General features: G+C 37.6%; 1 pseudogene across 1 annotated transcript in view; it reads right to left on the bottom strand.

Annotated features, from left to right (window-relative positions):
* Nucleotides 1-14,234: 14,234 nt before the first annotated feature.
* LOC143673836 (uncharacterized) overlaps nucleotides 14,235-22,106 on the bottom strand; it is a 72,862-nt pseudogene continuing 64,990 nt past the window's right edge. Inside the window, exon 5 of the transcript XR_013170688.1 lies at nucleotides 14,235-14,384. The product of XR_013170688.1 is annotated as an uncharacterized LOC143673836 (transcript). The remainder of the gene's footprint in view (nucleotides 14,385-22,106) is intronic.

Below are 22,106 nucleotides of genomic sequence, written 5' to 3' on the forward strand. Positions count from 1 at the left end.
AGTCCTAGAGCCATGCATACACGTAGCCCTCAGCCACACTTCCCAGCTCTGAGAGAGTGCTGACCTGCACAGTCAGGTCACATCTGTACCCTATCCATGAAGACATAATGCAGACCTGCTGCCACAGCTATACGCATGTGCTCAAAGAGCCCCATGCCTTAGACCTGTGCACACCAGAATTATGTTCCTCAGCCCAGTGCACCCGCACAGGTATATCCTCCTTGGCTGCTGGGTGCCCACATTCACAATCGCCAGTGTAACATCCCTAACCTGCACCCATGCCTGCCCTGAAACAAATCACCATACTGAGTACTCCACCCCAAACTCTGCTCCCTGCTGTACAATCATTCCATAAACACAAGGCCTTAGACTACTGAATGAAATCAACTCCCAAACTAAATCAATCAAGATATCTACATGTGATGAAGATAGCAGAAGATCACTAAGCATATCACAATGCAGGCAGATACAGCCCTGCCTAATTGCCAAACCAAAACACCTGAGGAGACATAGCTGTAGGAACAACTAATGAAAGATGTCCATACAACTCTACTTAATAAAATAACAGCAAATGATATAAAGGAGATCAAGACAGTAGAAGAGCACAAAGAGGGATTTGAAAGAATAAATAGAAAAATAGTGGAAATCATGGATATTAAAGACTGTTGACCAAATAAAAATACTAGAGGCACACAACACCAGATTTGAAGAGACAGAAGAAATAGGGGTCAGGACAACTGACTTTGAAGACTCAAAACATAAAATAGCAAAAAGATGGAAAAAAATTCAATGGAAACTCAGGGAAATAATAGACAAAACAAAACACACACATATAAGAATCACTGGTGTCCCAGAAGGGGAATAGAGGAGTAAAGGGCTAGGAAGAATAGTTGAGGATATAATGGAGGAAAATTTCCTAATTCTCACAAAGGACATAAATGTACAAGTCAAAGAAACCCAATGAACTTCAAACAGAATAAATCCAAATGTGCCTTCCCCAAGGCATATACTAATCAGTCTGTCAAATGTTGAAGAGAAGCAGAAAATCTTGAAAGTGGCAAGAGAAAAACAATCTACTACATAAAACTGAGTTAAGACTACTCAACTAGCACCCGGGAGGTGAGAATGCCATGGTATGATATATTCAAGGCCAAGAAAGAGAAAGACTCCCAGCAAAGAATTCTGCACCCAGGAAAATTGTCCCTTAAAATTGAGGGGGAGATTAAATCTTTCACAGATAAAGAAGCCCTGAAAGAATTTGTCAGCAAGAGACTGGCCCTACAAGAAATACTAAAAGGAGTTCTGCCAGCTGAAAAAAGAAGACAGGCAAGGGAGGTTTGTAGGAGAGCACATAGTTGAAGAGTTCCACTAAGGGTAATTTAAAGAATACAAAGAGAAAGAGGAAAAAGAATACATAGATCTGGAAAAAAAATGAAGGAAATAAGATGGTGGAATCAAGAAATACATGTTCAGTAATAACTTTGAATGTTAACAAAATAACTTACAAATTAAAAGATACAGATTGGCAGAATGGATTAAGAAACATAATCCAGCTACATGCTGCTTACAAGAGACTCATCTTAGACACAAGGATACAAATAGATTGAAAGTGAGAAGTTAGAAAAAGATCTCCCTTGCAAGTTGTAACCAAAAGAAAGCAGGAGTAGCTATACTAATGTCAGACAAAATAGATATTAAATGTAAAGACAATATAAGGGACAAAGAAAGACACTATATAGTAATTGAAGGGTCAATTCACCAAGAAGATATAACAATCATAAGTGTTTATGCTCCTAATCAAGGAACTCCAAAGTACTTGAGACCGACATTGGCAAAACTGAAGGGAGTGATAGATTTTTCAACAATAATAGTAGGAGACATCAATACACCACTCTCTGCTAAAGATAGAACAACCAGACAGAAGATCAGCAAGGAAATAGAGAAGTTAAATAACTTGATAAATGAATTAGACCTAACAGACATATATAGGTCATTGCATCCCAAAGCACAAGGTTATACATTCTTCTCTAGTGCTCATGGAGCATTCTCCAGGGTAGATCATACTCTGGGGCACAAAACAGGTCTTTTTAAATTTTAAAATATTGAAATTATTCACAGCACTTTCTCTGATCACAGTGGGATGAAGCTGGATCTCAATAACAACCAAAGAATGAGAACATTCACAAATATATGGAGATTAAATAACACCCTCTTAAACAACCAGCGGGTAAAAAAAAAATTGATAGGGAAGCCAGCAGCTATCTGTACATGAATGAAAATGAGAATACAACTTATCAGAAATTATGGGATATGGCAAAGGTTGTGCTGAGAGGGAAATTTATTGCCTTAAATGTGTATATCAAAAAACACAAAATAGCAAAAATCGAGGACTTAACAGCAAACCTGGAGGAACTTGAGAAAGAGCATCAAACTAACCCCAAAGCAAATGGAAGAAGAGAAATAGCACAGATTAAAGCAGAGTTGAATGAATGGGAGAACAAAAGAACAACAGAAAGAATCAATAAAACCAAAAGTTGGTTCTTTGAGAAAATCAATAAAATTGATGGGCCACTAGCAAAACTGACTAAGAAAAAACAGAGAGGATGCAAATAAGCAAAATCAGAAATGAGAAGGGGTGCATTACCACAGACCCTGAAGAAATAAAAGAAATCATAAGAGGATATTATGAACAACTATATGCCAACAAACTAGACAACTCATATGAAATATACAAATTCCTGGAGACATGCAAACAAGCTACACTGACTCAGGAAGAAATAGAAGATCTCAACAAACCAATCACAAGAGATTCAATCACTTATCAAAAATCTTTCTACAAAGAAAAGCCCAGGGCCAGATGGCTTCACAGGGGAATTTTATCAAACATTCCAGAAAGAACTAACACCAATCCAGGTCAAACTTTTCCAAAAAATTGAGGAAAAAGGAACTCTACCTAGCTAATTTCATGAAGCTAATATCATTTAAAAACCAAAACCAGGTAAATATGCTACAAGAAAGGAAAACTACAGGCCTAATAAACATAGATGCAAAAATTCTCAATAAAATATTAGCAAAATAGAATCCAACAACACACTTAAGAGAATTATACACCGTGACTATTCTAGTTTGCTAGCTGCCAGAATGCAACACACTAGAGATGGATTGGCTTTTAATAAAAGGGGATTTATTTTGTTAGTTCTTCAAAGGAAAGGCAGCTAACTTTCAACTGAGGTTCTTTCTTACGTGGGAAGGCACAAGGTGATTTCTGCTGGCCTTCTCTCCAGGTCTCTGGGTTCCAACAGTTTTCCCCAGGTTGATTCCTTTCTGCATCTCCAAAGGCTTGGGCTGAGCTGTGAGTGCTGAGATGAGGTATGCTGAGCTACTTGGGCTGTGCTATATTGAGCTCTCTCATTTAAGCACCAGCCAATTAAATCAAACATCATTCATTACAGCAGGCACACCTCTTGGCCGACTGCAGATGTAATGAGCAACAGATGAGGTTCACATACCATTGGCTCATGGCCACAGCAACAGAACTAGGTATCTTCACCTGGCCAAGTTGACAACTGAATCTAACTACCACAATGACCAAGTGCGGATTATACCAGGAATGCAGGGGTGGTACAACACAAGAAAATCAATTAAAATAATACAGCATATTAACAAATCAAAAGGGAAAAATCACATGATCATCTCGATTGATGCTGAAAAAGCATTCAACAAAATTCAGCATCCTTTTCTGATAAAAACACTCCAAAAGGCAGGAATCAAAGGTAACTACCTCTAATAAGATAAAGTGAATATATGAAAAACTGATAGCCAGATTGTACTCAATGGAGAGAGACTGAAAGCCTTCCCCCTTAGATCAGGTATAAGACAAGGATGCCCACTGTCATCGCTATTATTCAACATTGTGCTAGAAGTTCTAGCTAGAACAATAAGGCAGGACAAAAAAATAAAAGGCATCCAAATTGGGAAGGAAGAAGTAAAACTCTCATTATTTTCAGATGATATGATACTGTACTTGGAAAATCCTGAGAAACCTACAGCAAACTTACTTCAGCTTATAAACAAATCCAGCAAGGTGGAAGGATATAAAATTAATGTGCAAATATCAGTAACATTTCTATATACAAGAAAATGAGCTAGCTGAGGAGATGGTTAAGGAAAAAAATCCATTCAAAAAAGCAACTAAAAGAACCAAATACTTAAGAATGAACTTAAACTAGGGATGTATAGGACTTATACACAGAAAACTACATAAAATTGTTAAAAGAAATCAAAGGAGATCTAAATAGGTGGAAAGACATTCCCAGCTCATGGAAGGGAAGGCTAACTATAGTTAAGATATCAATTATCCCCAAATTGATCTACAGATGCAACATAGTATAAATCAAAATTCCAACAACTTGTTTTGAAGATTTGGAAAAGCTAACTACCAAATTCATCTGAAGGGAAAGAGACACCGAATAGCTAAAAGCATCCTGAAAAACAAGAATAAAATGGGAAGATTAACACTCCTGGACTTTAAAACCTATTATAAAGCTACAGTGGTCAAAACAGCATGGTACTGGCACAAAGATAGAAACATTGACCAATGGAATTGAATTGAGAGTGCAGAAACAGATCACTCAATCTATGGTCAACTGATTTTTTACAAGGCCCTCAAATCATCTTAACTGGGGCAAAATAATCTTTTCAATAAATGGGCATGAAAGAAATGGATATCAATAGCCAAGAGAATAAAAGAGGACTCCTATCTTACATCTTACACAAAAATTAACTCAAAGTGAATCAAACAGCTAAATATAAGAACTAGCACCATACAACTTCTAGAACTAAATGTTGGGAAATATCTTCAAGACCTAGTAATAGGAGGTAGCTTCTTAAACTTTACACCCAAAGCACAAGCAACAGAAGAAAAAATTATCTATGGGAACTTCTCAGAATCAAATACTTCTGCACCACAAAAGACTTTGTCAAAAATGTGAAGAAGCAGCCAACTCAATGGGAAGAAATATTTGGAAATCACATATCAGACAAAGATTTGATTCCCTCTATATATGAAGAATCATCCAACTCAACAACAAAAGAACAAACAATCCAATTATAAAATGGGCTAAAGATACGAATAGATATTTTTCTGAAGAGCAAATATGGATTGCTCAAAAGCACATGAAGAGATGTGCATTTTCGCTGGCTATAAGGGAAATGCTGACCAAGACTACAATGAGATACCTCACACCTATAAGAATGGAAACAATAAATTTTGGAGAGGATGTGGAGAAATTGGGACACTTATGCACTACTTGTGGGAATGCACAATGATGAAGCCACTATGGAAGACTGGAGGCCTCTTAGAAACTAAATATCAAGCTGCCCTATGACCCAGCAATGGCACCACTTGGTATATACCCAGAAGAGCCGAAAGCAATGACACAAACAGACATTTTCACACGGATGTTCATAGCAGCAGTATTCACAATCGCCAAAAGATGGAAAAAATCAAATACCTATCAACAGATGAATGAATCCACAAAATGTGGTATATTCATACAATGGAATATTATGCAGCAGTAAGACAAAATGACATCCTGAAGCACGTGACAAGTTGGATGAGCCTTGAGGACATAATGCTGAGTGAAATTAGCCAGACACTAAAGGACAGATACTGTATGATTCCACTTTTATGACCAGCACAAAGGTATAATCAGAGACCTACAATGCAGAATACTGGGGTCATAGAGATACATAGAAACTAGAGATGGGTGAACTGTTAATAAGCTAATGAGGTTGAATTTCAATATAAGGGAATATATAGGAGTGAAGGTGATTCTCTAGTGAGTCTAGAAGTAATATTACCATATTGAAGATTAACAAGATTGAAAGGGGTTGTATAGACCTACATGTCTCACTGACTCACACTAAAATATGAGTGAGTTCTTGCAAGAAATACTTCAGAGATAATATTCTTTTATAAAGAGTGTTTAAGTCCAGGGTACAGGGGGAAAACTGATAATGCATGCTATGCACTATGTTCAAAAGAAAACCGTCAGCCCTACCACAGCTTCAGCAGAGGGGTTGAAGGATGCACTGATGGAGAAGTAGAATGGTGAATGATGGTGTATACTTATGAATGAAGGCTGTGCAGCTACAAAAAGGAACAATGCCTATGAGGCATATGTTTTAGTTTGCTAGCTACTGGAATGCAATATACCAGAAGTGGAATGGCTTTTAAAAAGGAGAATTTAATAAGTTGCTAGTTTACTGCTCTAAGGCCAAGAAAATGTCCCAATTACAAGTCTATAGAAATGTCCAATTTAAGGCATCCAAGGAAAGATACCTTAGTTCAAGAAAGCTGATGATGTTCAACGTTTCTCTCAGCTGGAAGGGCACATCATGAACATGGTGGTGTCTGCTGACTTTCTCATGGCTCTACAAAAAGGGACTCTCTCCAAAATGTTTCCTCTTTTAAAGGATTCCAGTAAGCAACTCTACCTTCAATGGGTGGAGACACACCTCCATGGAAATCATCTAATCAAAAGTTACCACCCACAATTGGGTGGGCCACACCTCCATGGGAGCAATCATAATGCTCCAACCCAGTGAAATTGAATGAGGATTAAAGGACATGGCTTTTCTGGGGTCTACCACAGATTTAACACAGCACAGTATACAACAATGTGAATGAACGTGTGGGACATTTGGTGAGACAAAATAAGCCAGAAATAAAAAAACAACAATGTTATGGTCACCTTTAGAAAATGCTAATGGGAAAACAGGAGACTAGATTGTAAGCTTTTAGAGCAGACCATTAAGTCTGTAGTGGTGATTATTATTTCTGGATTCTGAGAGGCTGTTTATATATAACCTGATATTTAGAGTTAAGTACAAAGCCAAACAGGTTGGGGTTAAAGTAATTCTGAACATAGGGGTAAAGAAGACAGTGTCTATATTTTATAACAACACATACTCCTTGAGACCAATGGAAGAAAGGTTTATTTGATCTGGAAATGAAATTTTCTATAGTGCATGATCCAATTCAACCTATCTGTATAGCTCATTTGAACAACTGAAATGCAGAGAGCACAGAAAGAGAAAGAGGTTCTTTTTTTTAATTTTTTTTATTAATCAAAAAAAGAAAAGAAATTAACACAACATTTAGAAATCATTCCATTCTACACATGCACTCAGTAATTCTTAGTATCATCACATAGATGTATGATCATCATTTCTTAGTACATTTGCATCGATTTAGGAAAAGAACTAGCAAAACAGCAGAAAAAGATATAGAATGTTAATATAGAGAAGAGAATTAAAATAATAATACTAATAAATATATATATATATAAAAAGGAAAAGGAAAAAAACAAAAACAAAAGATACAAACACAAACAAACAAACAAAAAACCATATTTCAGGTGCAGCTTCATTCAGTGTTCCAACCTAGTTACATTACACTTAGGTATTATTGTGCTGTCCATTTTTGAGTTTTTGTATATAGTCCTGTTGCACAGTCTGTATCCCTTCAGCTCCAATTACCCATTATCTTACCCTGTTTCTAACTCCTGCTGGTCTCTGTTACCAATGATATATTCCAAGCTGATTCCCGAATGTCGGTTCACATCAGTGGGACCATATAGTATTTGTCCTTTAGTTTTGGGCTAGACTCACTCAGCATAATGTTCTCTAGGTCCATCCATGTTATTACATGCTTCATAAGTTTAGTCTGTCTTAAAGCTGCATAATATTCCATCGTAGGTATACACCACAGTTTGTTTAGCCACTCATCTGTTGATGGACATTTTGGCTGTTTCCATCTCTTTGCAATTGTAGATAATGCTGCTATAAACACTGGTGTGCAAATGTCCATCTGTGTCTTTGCCCTTAAGTCCTTTGAGTAGATACCTAGCAGTGGTATTGCTGGGTCGTAATCGATTCTGCCATTCTATGTCTTTTGATTGGGAAATTCAGTCCATTAACTTTTAGTGTTATTACTGTTTGGATAATATTTTCCTCTACCATTTTGGCTTTTGTATTATATATATCATATCTGATTTTCCTTCTTTCTACGCTTTACTCCATACCTCTCTCTTCTGTCTTTTCGTATCTGACTCTAGTGCTCCCTTTAGTATTTCTTGCAGAGCTGGTCTCTTGGTCACAAATTCTCTCAGTGACTTTTTGTCTATAAATGTTTTAATTTCTCCTTCATTTTTGAAGGACAATTTTGCTGGATATAGGAGTCTTGGTTGGCAGTTTTTCTCTTTTAGTAATTTAAATATATCATCCCACTGTCTTCTAGCTTCCATGGTTTCTGCTGAGAAATCTACACATAGTCTTATTGGGTTTCCCTTGTATGTGACAGATTGTTTTTCTCTTGCTGCTTTCAAGATCCTCACTTTCTTTTTGATCTCTGACATTCTAACTAGTAAATGTCTTGGAGAACGCCTATTTGGGTCTATTTTCTTTGGGGTGCGCTGCACTTCTTGGATCTGTAAATTTAGGTCTTTCATAAAAGTTGGGAAATTTTCAGTGATAATTTCTTCCATTAGTTTTTCTCCTCCTTTTCCCTTCTCTTCTCCTTCTGGGACACCCACAACACGTATATTTGTGTGCTTCATATTGTCATTCAGTTCCCTGATCCCCTGCTCAAGTTTTTCCATTCTTTTCCCTATAGTTTCTGTTTCTTTTTGGAATTCAGATGTTCCATCCTCCAGTTCACTAATTGTAGCTTCTGTCTCTTTAGATCTACCATTGTAGGTATCCATTGTTTTTTCCATTTTTTCTTCTTTGTCCTTCACTCCCATAAGTTCTGTGATTTGTTTTTTCAGATTTTCTATTTCTTCTTTTTGTTCATCCCATGCCTTCTTCATGTCCTCCCTCAATTTATTGATTTGGTTTTTGAAGTTTTTCCATTTCTGTTCGTATATTCAGCATTAGTTGTCTCAGCTCCTGTATCTCATTTGAACTATTGGTTTGTTCCTTTGACTGGGCCATATCTTCAATTTTCCGAGTGTCATCCATTATTTTCTGCTGGTGTCTGGGCATTTGATCAGATTTCCCTGGGTGTGGGACCCAACTGGTTGAAAGGTTTTTCTGTGAAATCTCTGGGCTCTGTTTTTCTTTTCCTGCCCAGTAGGTGGCGCTCGTGGCGCTCATCTGTCTGCGGGGCTGTCGGCCCGGGAAACCGCACGTGGAGGCGGGGGTCGCTGGCCGCCGTGGCTTGGGGGAGTGCCGGTCCAAATTGCCCAGCTGGCCCGAGACGCCAAGCGTGATGGGAGGGCCCTGCTATCCAATGTTCCCAGTCAGACCGGGGAGCCACGTGCGTGGAGGGGACCCCAGTCGCCAGCTGCCCCGGCCGGGAAAATGCATGCCCCTCGGGTATCTCACCGCAGCGGATTCTCCCTACCCGTTCAGCCATTCCAGAATGGGGTACGCTGTCTTTTTGGTCTCTGTCGTGACTCTGGGAGCTGTTTCGTATTGTTTCTGTTTCTTTAGTTGCTTTTCTGGAGGAGGAACTAAGACCCGCGCATCTTACTAAGCCGCCATCTTCTCCGGAACGAGAAAGAGGTTCTTTAATCCTGTATAGATAGATTATTGTAATGCCTAGAAACATTCTAGAGTATATTAACCAGATAATCAAAAAGTATTGGCAAATTCCCCTGAGGGAGGAGAGAAAGACTATGGATGTATTAAACCTTATCATCAGGGAATGCCACCTGTGGCAGAGAGAGAGTTCAAATAAAGTTGAGAGGCTACACTGAAGGATTCTGTTATGCAAGCTTCAGTTAGACCTTGCCACCTACCATAATCTGCCAACCCCCAACCAGGACCATTCCAGCCACCCTTAAAGAACACCTAAGGCAATATGTAAGATTCCACAAGTGTTCCATGCACTAGAGTAACTTTCTAGAAACTTACAGCCTCCAGAGGGGTCCTTGGTCCAGACAAGTCCAGACACTTAGTCCAACCTCTCCAGAACGTCAGATAGTTCCATCATCTTGCCCCATGTTAATTACCGATCCTTCCAATATGAAAAATTTAGAATGGTCATAGCCCCAAACACCCATAAAGAGAGGAACAGAAAGATCAAAGGTGATTGTGGAGTTATGCAGAGAAGATAGAATTTAACAAATGAATATGAATGCTGAATCATTAAATTGATATCTTTTTTGCCTCCAGTATTTTAGAACAGCTAGAAGTAAAAATCTAAAATTGCAGAATTGTAACCTATGTCAAAGTCTGAAATATGTTCTACAACTAATTGTGGTGCTGTGCTTTGAAATTTATAGCTTTTTTTGTATATAGGTTACTTTTCACAAAGAAAGAAGGGAAAAAGTTGATTGTCATGATAAAAAAATATATAAGCCCTCTAGCCTCCTATATTCTGGAGGAGCTAGAATGAAAACTATGAGAGAATCATATGGTAGTCCCTGACAAACTCTGGCATCTGTCTTGTAACTACTTGTTGAAGAGTGTTTTGAAAATTGTTGCTTTTTTTATTTCTTTGTGTTGTATATATGTTATACTATACAATAAAAAGTCAAAAATAAAAAATATAAATAAACAACCTTCCTTTATTTTCCTGACTCTGGTTCACTATCTATTCCCAGAGTAGAGGTTAAGAGTTACCAGAATAAGCTAGTACTTTAGCTTTCATAAGTGAGCTCACTCAGAAATGGTTTCCAGGAAAAACATGTTTCAAACAGCTGTATTTGCTTTTTAATTATTTTGTGCCAGAAATACGCTCACCTTTTTATATTCTTAGAGGACTACTCACCTAAAAGACCATTAAATGCTTCAATTCATGTGTGTGGTTTATTTTTCTTTTATTGTGCTATGTTGTATAGTCACATACCATATAATCATCTAAAGTGTACAATCAGTGGTTCATAGTATCATCTTACAATATATGTTGTATATTCACATACTATATAGTCATCCAATTTGTACAATCAGTGGTTCTCAGTATCATCATATATGTGCATTCATCATTACAACTAATTTTTCAATATTTCCTTTCCTTCAAATTTTTAAAATAAGTATAAAAATAAAATCACAATTTCCCCCTTTCCCCATTGCTTATTTATTTTTGTCATATGTCTGTGCACTAGATAATGGAAATGAGTCATAAGGTTTTCACAATCACACAGACATGCCATAAAATCTCTGTAGTTATTCAATTATCTTCAAGAATCAAAGTTTTGGAGTTTCATTTAAACAGTTTCAGTCATTTTCCTCTAGCTACTCCAATACACCAAAAATGAAAAGGGATATCTACATACTGCCTAATACCTCCAGAATGACTTTCAACTATTTGAAATCTCTCAGTCATTGAAATTTTATTTTGATTTATTTCTCTTCTCCTTTTTGGTCCGGAAGGCATTCTCTCTCTTATGTTACTAGGGCCAGCCTCAACCCTGGGACATACATACAATCAACATAATGAAACATATTCATGCCTTTTTCAACCCTGTTACTAATATTTCTGAGACCATTGGGGTTCCTCTGCTTATTTCCCTTTAGTTTGCTATTTTTTCTGGAGACTTTCTGGGTCATCCATAGTAGGAAATAGTGAAATATTTGACAGGGGGTGTGTGTATATGTCAAAGTTGAATTTAAATTTTTTAGTCCCATTACATATAGTACTAAATTCTATTCTCTTGGATTTTTAGTAGGCAATACACAAATGAAGTTATCACACAGACAGTGTCCATAGTATCCAAATCAAACTGTACTGACTGCATCAATATTAATTGGGAACTATTAAAAAGAGCAGATTTGATAGCATTTACTAGAGATTTTGATTCAATACATCTAAAATGTAGAACTTTTAAAAGCTTCCCAAGAGATTCTGATACTGCATGGATTTGTGGATCCACTGACTACACCAACGTGGGCATGGAGACACTAAAAGAGACACAATCTAAGTAAGTTTGGACATTAGATATCTCATTAGATATTAAGGTTTAAATTCCTACTGATAAGAAAGAGTTACAATCTTGGTGAACCTTTTTGGACTTTGGAAGCAGCATATACCACATTTGAGAATGCAGCTCTACCCTAGTTTTTGGATGACTTGAAAGTTGGGAGACAGAACAAAAGAGGTCTCTGAAGAATGTCCAAGCTTTAGGATGAAAGCAGCTCCCATCTAGGTCTTAAATTTCCAAAGATCTTTGTGTGAGAGGTATCTGTGCTAGAAACATCTCCTTAGACTCTTTGGCAAGCCCAAATGGAAGAGTTTCCTGCAGACCTCTAAGGTTTTATAGAAGGATTTGGCAAACATTTCCTGTGATAAGCCAAATGGATTAGAAATTTAAATGTTTGAAATGAATTTTTTAACTCTAATTTCATACCTCCATGTAAAGAAAGATTTCAGATTAAGAATTGTAAAAATGAATAAGTTTAAATGCTTTAAAATTAAGAATTTCTATTTATTAATATATATTTTCAATACATAATTAATGTAGGATTTGTATCAACACATACAAAAGGCACATGTAATCAACAATGTAAAAAGAAACAGAGTAGATGTACTAAACAAGGGTAAATCATATGGCTAAAATATTTGATACATGCTCCACATTACTATCATCAAGGAAATGCAGAAAGAAATGCAGATAAAAATGATATTAAACATCCAATTCAAACTGATTTTCTTGGGAAAAGATAAGAATTCTGACATTAGCAAAAGTGTTTACATTAATAAGACATATTATTCATTGGTGTCATAAGTATAAAGAGACACAACCATTTTAGTAAACAACTTGCATTATCTTAAAATGTGAAGTATTTTCATACAGCCCCCATCCACTCACTCATAGGTGTGTTTCTGTAATAGGCACAATAATGGCTCCTCAATGATGCCCTCATCCTCATCCCGAGAATCTGGGAAGCACTGCCTAATATGGAAAGAGTAACTTTGCAGGTGTGATTTTGTCAAGGACCCTGGAATGTAGAGACTACCCTTAATTTCCAGGTAGTACCTGCCTAATCAGAATATTCCTTAACATAAATTTGCCCAGCTGAGATTAGGGTGGAAGGTGATATAATTAGAGAAGAATGGTCAGAGGAGTGCAACATTACTGGATTTAGAGGAGGAGGAAAAGTGCACTGAGATGTTTTATCATTTTCTTTTCCCCAACCTATAATCACCTTGATAAAAGGCCATTATTCCCTTTGGGGGAAACTAGGAAGAAAATTAACAGTGTACACTTTTGGCAGTGTAGCGGTGCCCTTCCCAAAGGGAGTTGGCCTTCCCACATTCAAGGATTTCTGGATCTGTAAATTGTCTGAAATCTCAGAATTGATTAAGAGTCTGTGACTTTCTGTTTCTGTTAGTCAAGTTAGACTTTTGTTCACTTGATCTTTAATTCTTCTACTTATATCCATCAAGTAAAACCTTAGTAGATGGACTGTCTATATCGCGTCTTGTACCTCATGATCAAGAAACCAATATCATATGTTTCTGCTTGGAGTCAGATTATTCTGATTACCACTTTGTCTCTGCTGCCTATTATGGTGGTCATGCTCATCTTGTATTTGGCAATAATGATGTATCAGCTGGATAATGCCAAGTAGATCCAAGTCCATGGGCAGCAGAGATCACAACAATATGGGATCTACAGAGAAGAGCAACCACAGTTCTCTAGGGATGATGGAGCTATTCTCCCCAATTTATGCCTCACAGACCTGATGAAGGCTCTGTCTTTCCTCTGGAAATTCCTGGGGTGTGTTTAGCAAGTCTTATGTGTTAAATCTACTCTAACATTCCAGTCTCTCTAAGTCTTTAGATCCTCTCATCTGCACTGTATCAGGGAAGTTCTGGCAATTTGACTTCAGTCTATGTATGCCACTTTTGAGTCCATGCTACAGTCAGTCACTCAAGTGAATAAGAGTCCTTTCTAAACTTTCAGGCTACAATATTGAATCCTGAATATCTGCCAAGTGGGCCCCTATCAGTATTTAGCCTGAGCCATCTTTATGTTACCTCCACCACTATCTCACACACTCAATATTCACTCCCACAAATACTCATCTGATTTATGTCTATATATATTGTAAAACTCATTCAGTTTTTAGAGGAAGTGTAGTACAGCTCCTCATGGACTTGCTATGGGCTCACCTTTTTGGTGACACTTTTGTTGGGGCTTCTGTCTAGTTATGGTTCTCAAAGTAAGGAGGGGAAGCAGGACCACTTCATGAGAGAAATTAGGAGTGCTTTACAAGTCAACTACTTCAGGGCACTTTTTAAAAAGTCTCAGCTCATGAAACAGACTTATTCACTGCAGATAGGTGTAAGGGTTGTTTCTGTGGAGGCAGTTACATCTCTTCTCATGGAAGTCAGATATCTGATTCTTCAAAGCAGACCATCAAAGCTTTATCTGGAAAAGAGGATTCAGCAGAATATAAGTTCTCAATGTCTTCACATTCATCATTATCACCTTATATGACCACAGTCCAATCTTCATGATCCTGTTTCCTATCTAACCAACACCCTCACAGCAAATACCCTGCATGGTTGAGAACTCAGTTTATGCTGTGATTTATCCACTCAATGAATAAAACTTTGGATCAGGGTTTCAGAAATTCCAATGCTGCAGTTACAAGAAATGAGTTTCTTTCAAGCCACATGTAGAAATTTTCATGTCCTTCATCCCATGTTTGAGCTGGTCATTTGAAACCTTGACCTCACCACTTTTTTTCACAACCATATTTAAGATATTTAGGGGCAACACAACAACACCATTATACATTTTAACTCCACAAAATGATTAAGATATTAAATATGCTATCATCCAGAACCTGGCCTTTTGTAAATATTTGAGTAGCAATACCCAATGGTGATATTTTGCATACCTCTATTGCCAGTTCACACCATGGACTATGAGTGTCATCTTGATCATTGGAAATAGAATCACCAGGGCCTTTTATTCTAATCATATTAGAGACTCAGTTCTTAACTCAGAAATCACGCACAAGATTCTGTTTCTCAATACCACTCTTAGAACCAAATTGGTATTAGTCAGTATTTGCCAGGGAAACAGTAACCTCCATACAGAACAATATAAATATTATGAGCTTTTTTATGGTCATTGCCTAATGCAACTGTGAGAATTGTAAACCCAATACTATAGAGACAGCCTCAAGCTGTAGTACCAGTGTAGGTTTGAGTGATTCCCAGGAAAAGTTGGCCAGGTGAAGTAAATATAGAAATTCTTCTCTCTGACTGCTGAAATCATGACTTCTCCCTTTAATTCCTTCAAAGAATTGGGAGAGACTTCTCTCATTGATGAAGGTAATTACCTTATTGATTTTAGGTGTAAACAGGTGTAGATCCAACCAACTGGCCAATGAACTAAATCCACCAAATTTCAACACAGTAACAATCAGGTATTTCTTGCTTGACCCCAATTTGGACATAACCTAACCATGTGAATTTAACCATCACATCTGGCTTTTTTCCAGTCTTTGACTATAAGTATTCTGTGAACATACTTGTAGATATTGTTTTGTGGTGTTCTCCTAGCATTTAGAAATTAACACTGCTAGTTATTGAGAATCAAAACCAAAGTGGGTAAATACCCATAGTCACTTAACAGTCCCAGAAGATCCAGGAAATTATCTGACATCTGTGATTTGTGCCATATGACCTCACTCCTGGACATGGTATAGATGGAGCCAGAGTTGTTGGACTTTCTTACCCATCTCCTCATATTCCCCATATACCTCTGTATAATATAGATATTAACACAACCTCCTTTGGGGTAGATAAAGGAGAATGGCTTTCCTATTTTGCATTTAACCTTGGTTTTTATGAGAAGGTCTAGGAGAGGGACCATTAAATTACTCACTCACTGTGTAAACATTGGTGTATCCATTTGTCTCTAAGTCCCATTTTCCCCATCCACCAATAAAAATATTTCCACTGTCTGGGATCTTTTTATGGTTCTGGCACTTTTGGTGTAGAATATGATTTGCACTCAAAGAATCAGCATTGTGGTGGTTAATGTGATGTTCTTTCTCCCCTCTGTTCTCTCCCATCTCTATTGCTGACTTTTGAAGTCCTGGAGTCTTCCTTCTGTGCAAGCTTCAGGCACATCCTACACACTAGTTCTAACCAGTATCCAGCTCCATAAAGCCTGCGATGGTCAGTGATGGGCAGGATTCCTGTGTGCAGGGTTCAAAACCCTATGACTTCATCAGTATAGTCCTCTAAAGTTCACCCCATCTCCCCAGCTTTTTTTATGGAATTGACTACTGGAACACACTTCGAGAATAGTTTTGTGCATGATGTGTTTTTCTGTGTGCAATTTCTAAGTTAATATTTATTATTCAGTGCCTACAGTATTCATGGTTTTGTAACATCTCTTTATGCAGCACATCATTATTAATGACAATTCCAATATATATGTCTAATTAGACCAAGTGCCTTGGAGACCCTTCCATCCGTATCCATGTTCTACACTTGCATAGAAATAATATACAGAGGCACTCAGGATGAGGGAGACCCAGAGCAGCCACTTTAGACAATTCATGTTTCTGTGACACCAGGGAAACAATCTGTGTTACTAATACTCATAGGAAAGGAGACAAGAATCCATAGGGCAGAGCCAGTGTCAATTAACTTTTGGCAGAGCTTAGTGTAAAATGCCCCATAGTCTCTCTTCACTTTTCAGTCCTTTATTTCCAATTAAGCATTACAGTGAAAAGCCAAATCAGGACCCAAAACTCTGATTCCATTCACAGGGGCCTATAAGCCATAACACACTAATCTTGTAGTCTTGAGCTGGGTCTGGCCATGGATTGAGCATCAAGTGATGCAGTGTGATGGAATACCTAAACTTCCATATCATTTTAGGACTAGCTTGGGAAGTCCTTATTATTTCTAACTATGCTCTTTGGCACAAGGAGTTCCTGTCAAAAAAAAATTCTTCCCAGATATGTGCATAAGTGAAGAAGAGTTGGAATGCAAATGCTTTAGGTAAGTAGGGACTTCATTTGAGTCTAGAAGCCCAAATAAAAAGTGGGTTTGGAAGAGCTGCTTTGAAACTTGTATGACAGCATCACAGGAAAAGTTTTGTGATGAAACTTGAAGTTGAAATCTGGAGATGAAGAGGAAATTAGGCAATGATTCTGAATAGGAAGCTGAGGAATCATGGATTTAAATGCACTGTAGACTTAGAATGGATTCAATGATTCATTGGAAGATGCTTAAGTTTGGAAGGGGCCCAAGCAGAGCTGGGCCTTAAAACATAATTTTTGGTGACAGGTTGGGTAACCAGGGTGAACAAAGCCTGCTATTTAGAATAAAGAAAATTCTATAGAGTCAATTTGATGTTCTACAATGGCAGAACTCAGAAGTCACTCATTGCAGGATCCCAGCATTTGTGAAGAATGAAGCAAATATCAGAGAGATTAAAACCAGTTGAAAACACACCAAAGATGGCCCACTCCCTACCAAGATGCTAATTAACAATGACTGCTGCCTCTATCCCATGTAGTATGTACTTGAAAAAATTGAGAGGAAATAATATTTTTAATAGTTCTGCAGTTATGCTCATTAAGCTTCAATAATGAGAAGCATTGGGGAGGAAAGTAGGCTCATTTAGCCTGGGATGTGCAGGTGTGTATGCATGCATATATGAGAGTGTGCATGTGTGTGCATGTTTGCATTTGAATGTGTGCATGAGTATTTGTGTATGGGGTCCATGTATGTGTATATCTGTGTGCTGTGTGGGGAGGAGGTGCCTTTCCTGAAGCCATGAGAAGGAAGGCTAAGAATTTGTTTTCAGGACTTTGCTGGGCTCTCCTCAACCACTGCTCTTTGAATATCATTGACCTACTCTTGCCTTAACATCAGCAATTGTGGAAAAGGCCAAGGCCTTTGACACTTAGTCAAAGCAGTACTAAAGCACTGTTCATTCAGGAATCAGGGAAAAGAGGCTGGGATTGATGTGCCAAGGCCATGATTTACCCTCCCTTCACCAAGCCCTCAGGATGAGTGGATTCCAATTTAAACACAAATCCCCTGTTCTTGAGTATAATAAAGCCCATATCTCAATAGTTCCTTAGTGTTCTTTAATGTATAAGACCCCATGTATGAAAACATGCAGACTCATGAAGACCTGGCATGCTGCAGAACCCAAACACTACTCCCTCCCCTATTCAAGAATTTACCACTCACTGACACCAGACACTTAGAGAGTAAGTGATGCCACTGGGGGATGGGGGGTGAGCTCAGGGGCTAAGATATGAAACTACGGAACAGCACAACTATTTCAAAGAGGAACAGTGATGGGACAGTAGTTGACATGGAAAGCAAAAGTCTGGATCAAAATAGTAAAACAAAGACAATAATAATGTATTGACAAATACACCGAAGGAAAAAGAGGAAATACTAACTATGTGAAATAAGAAGAAATTAACTCAAAAGAATCAAATAGAAATATAAAGAAAAGATTTAGTTATTAATTATAGTTGTGGCCTTTTATTTCTTATAGTGCTTTGCGGTCAAGGAAACAATTTATAAATAAGGGCTCTTTTATCTTTTCTTTTACATATGTATTTGCTTGCAAGAAATGAGGGTAAGTACCTGTGGTCATTAGATTCAGTTGTCAACTTGGCCAGGTGAAGGCACCTAGTTTTGTTGCTGTGGACATGAGCCAATGATACGTGAACCTCATCTGTTGCTAATTACATCTGCAGTCGGCTAGGAGGTGTGCTTGCTGCAATGAATGATGTTTGACTTAATTGGCTGGTGCTTAAATGAGAGAGCACAACATAGCACAGCCCAGGCAGCTGAGCATATCTCATCTCAGCACTGGCAGCTCAGCCTAAGCCCTTGGAGATACAGAAAGAAATCACCCCAGGTTAAGTTGTTGGAACCTAGAGGCCAAGAGAGAAGGCCAGCAGAGACCATCCTGTGCCTTCCCACATAAGAAAGAGCCTCGGTGGAAAGTTAGCTGCCTTTTCCCTGAAGAACTAATAAAATAAATTCCCTTTTATTAAAAGCCAATCCATCTCTGGTGTGTTGCATTCCAGCAGCTAGCAAACTAGAGCAGTACCCAATATTAATATTGCCAATATGAGCCAGTATCATTAATCGAGAAGGCTAATCTTTATGATATCATGTTCTGTGGTTTTCTTTTCTATTTTTTTTCATTAAGTAGTTTTATTCACACATAATGCAACCCAGCCTAAGGGTACAGACATGCCTTTAACAACATACTCCATCTGAAGACATTTCCTTTTCTTCCACAAAGAATCCATACCCCCTTCCCAATCCCCCTACCCATTGACATTTAGTTTTGGCATAATGCATTTGTTGCATTCATTGGAAGCATATTACAATATTACCATTGACTATAGGCCTTAATTTGCATTGACTGTACTTTTTCCCATATACCATCTATTTTCGAAACCCTACAATGCTGATATCCCTTTGTTCTTCCTCATGCAGGAAACATTTTTAATTTGTACATTTAATCACCATCATTGTACAATCTAGACACTCCTAAATTATACAATCTCAGTCCTTATCCTCTATCTTTCCTTCTGATTTTGTCTGTGCCCCCGGCCCTTCTCCCTCTATCATACTCACATTCAGTTTCATTCAGTGTACTTACATTATTGTGCTACAATCAGGTAGTATTGTGCTATCTATTTCTGAATTTCTACCATCAGTCTTGTTGCACAATCTGTATTCTTCAGCACAATTCCCCATTCTATACCCTATTTCTATCTCTTAATAACATGTGTTCTTAATTTCAATTCCCAGAGTTCATTCATTAATGTTAGTTCATTTTCTAGCTTGCTAACTGCCAGAATGCAATGTACAGAAACAATGGCTTTTAAAAAGGAGAATTTAATAAATTGCTAGCTTACAGTTCTAAGGCTGAGAAAATGTCCCAATTAAAGCAATTCTATAGAAATGTCCAATCAAAGGAATTCAGGGAGAGTTGCCTTGGTTCAAGAAGGCCAATGAAGTTCAGGGTTTCTCTCTCAAATGAGAAGGCACATGGTGAACACAGTCAGGGCTTCTCTCTCAGCTGGAAGGGCACATGAAGAGCTGGCATCATTTGCCAGCTTTTTCTCCTAGCTTCTGGTTTCATGGAGCTCCCTGGGAGGTGTTTTCCTTCTTCATCTCCAAAGGTCGCTGGCTGGTGGACTCTGCTTCTTGTGGCTATGTCGTTCTGCTCTGCTCTCTGAATCTCCCATTCTCCAAAGTGTTTCCTCTTTTATAGGACTCCAGAAACTTCTCAAGACCCACCCAAATGGGTGGAGACATATCATCACTTAATCCAGTTTAACAACCACTCTTGACTAAATCACATAATCCAGGGAGATGATCTGATTACAGTTTCAAATATACAGTATTGAATAGGGATTAGTCTACTTTTATGAAATGGGATTTTGATTAAAACATGTCTTTTCTAGGGGGCATACATCCTTTCAAACCAGCACAGTTCATACCACTGAGATTATACAATATTTATCCTTTTGTTTCTGACTAATTTCACACAGCATAATCCTCAAGATCCATCCATGATATTACATGTTCAGGACTTTATTCTTATAGCTGGTAATATTTCATTGTATGTATATACCACTGCTTGTTTAGCCACTCATCCATTGATGGACATTTGGGCTGTTTCCATCTCTTGGCAATTGTAATTAATGCTGATATAATCACTGCTGTGCAAATGCCCCTGTGTGTCCTTGCCTTCATGTCCTCTGAATAGAAACCAAACAACAGAATTGCTGGATCATATGGCAATTCTATATTTAGCTTCCTGAGGAAATGCCAAACTGTCTTCCACAGCAGTTGTACCAATTTACATTCCCACCAACAGTGGGTAAATGTGCCTCTTTCTCCACATTTTCTCCAGCACTTGTCATTTTCTGTTTTTTTTTCCATAATAACCATTCTAGTGGGTGTGAGATGATATCTTATTGTAGTTTTGATTCCCATTTCCCTAATAGCTCATGAAGTTAAACATCTTTTCATATGCCTTTTAGCCATTTGTATTTCCTCTTCTGAGAAGTGTCTGTTCATGTCTTTTGCCCATTTTAAATTGGGTTGTTGTTTTTTTGTTGTTGCATTGTAGAATCTCTTTATATATTCTTGATACTAAACTCTTATCTCATATATGGTTTCCAAATATTGTCTCCCATTGTGTAGGCTGTGTTTTTACTTTCTTAAAAAGTTCTTTGATGGATAAAAGTGTTTAATTTTGAGGAGTTTCCATTTATCTATCTCTTTATTCAATGCTAATGCTTTGGGTGTAAGATCTAGGAAGCTGCCTGTATTACAAATTTTATAAGATATTTCTCTACACTTTCTTCTAAAAGTTTTATGTTCTTACATCTAATATTTAGGTCTTTGATCCATTTTGAGTTAAATTTTGTATAATGTGTGAGATATAGATCCTCTTTCATATGGCTATCCAGTTCTCTAAGGACCATTTATTGAAAAGGCTGCTCTGTCCCAGGCAAGTTGGCTTGACTGCCTTATCAAATATCAATTGTCCACAGATGAGAGGCTCTATATTTGAACACTCTATTCAGTTCCATTGGTCAGTATATCTATCTTTATGCCAGTACCATGATGTTTTGACCACTATGGCTTCATAATATGCTTTAAAGTTAGGTAATGTGAAGCCTCCCACTCCATTTTTCCTTCTCAAGAGAGTTTTAGCTATTCAGGGCAACCTGTCCTTCCAAATAAAATTGGTTATTGTTTTTTCTATTTCTGCAAAGTAAGTTTTGGGGATTTTAATTGGCCCTGTATTGAGTCTACAATCAATTTACATAGAAATTTGACATCTTAACTATATTTAGTCTTCCAATCCATGAACACAGTATCCCTTCCATTCATTTAGATCTTCCATGATTTCTTTTAGCAATTTCTTGTAGTTTTTTGTGTATAGGTCTTTTGTATCCTCAGTTAAATTTATTCCTAAATATTTTATTCTTTTGGTTGCAATTGTAAATGGAGTTTTTCCTTGAATTCCTCCTCAAATAGTTCATTATTAGTGTATAGAAACACTACTGATTTTTGAGTGTTGATCTTCTACCCTGCCCCTTTGCTGTACTCATTTATT

The sequence above is a fragment of the Tamandua tetradactyla genome, chromosome 2 (assembly GCF_023851605.1).
Source record: "Tamandua tetradactyla isolate mTamTet1 chromosome 2, mTamTet1.pri, whole genome shotgun sequence".
Classification (NCBI taxonomy): Eukaryota; Metazoa; Chordata; class Mammalia; order Pilosa; family Myrmecophagidae; genus Tamandua; species Tamandua tetradactyla.